Genomic DNA, 773 nt, shown 5'->3' with positions numbered 1-773 from the left:
TTTTTTTTTTTTTTTTTTTTTTTTAGAGAGAGCCCTGAGCATACACAAGGGTTCTGTCATCCCCACAGAAATCAAGGAGTCCACCTCAGTAGTGCCATCATGTAGAGTCATACCTACCATACAGAGGAGAGCACCATAAAGCGCTTCAAGGATGCAGGTGCTCCTACACTAATGCCTCTCTCTGCGCCTCAATAAAGAGAGCATCTTCTGGATTTCCCCTTGAAACACAGATGGGGGACAGAAGTGTGCTCGTTGCATGTGACAAATCTACACCAACATTGCACTTTCGCTAAGCCTGTGGATTTCCTCCTTTACTTCATACCAGCCAGGTCAGGCAAACCCATGAACTGCAGGCTACCACTGAGCACAAATTTCAGTCAACTAAGAAAGTGAGCTATTAGAGTTACTACTACCTGCATGCACTAACATAATATAATCTGCTCTCTCTACTAAGTGCACCCCATCAGAGAATCCACAGCCATTTAGACTTCATAGTCTACACTCTGACAATACACTATGACACATATAAACTAGAGACTGCTGGTACATATCAGTCAAGTCTTCACAATTATTGTGTGGCAGCTGTTTCCTGCTGGGGCAGAAACTGTCCCTATCCCACTAGAGCATAATGAGAGAGAACAGTACATATAAATCCAATGGCAACAGGTTGTAGTTATGGAGGGTCTCATGGGTAACGCGTGTCCCCTTACGAGGCTCCTGCCCAGGCGAAGTTGTGACAGTTCTCCAGCAAAGGAACACCAGTCCCCCAGACA

The 773-nt window shown here is 45.1% G+C and overlaps 1 protein-coding gene across 3 annotated transcripts in view; it reads right to left on the bottom strand.

Moving 5' to 3' along the window:
- RPL10 (ribosomal protein L10) overlaps positions 1-773 on the bottom strand; it is a 3,694-nt gene that overhangs the window by 1,481 nt on the left and 1,440 nt on the right. The gene's annotated exons all lie outside the window — the stretch shown is intronic.

Source organism: Propithecus coquereli, unplaced genomic scaffold (genome assembly GCF_000956105.1).
Source record: "Propithecus coquereli isolate 6110/MARCELLA unplaced genomic scaffold, Pcoq_1.0 Scaffold748, whole genome shotgun sequence".
NCBI classification, from domain to species: Eukaryota; Metazoa; Chordata; class Mammalia; order Primates; family Indriidae; genus Propithecus; species Propithecus coquereli.
Note: the sequence above shows the minus strand (reverse complement) of the source record. Positions and strands in the feature narration are given on the sequence as shown.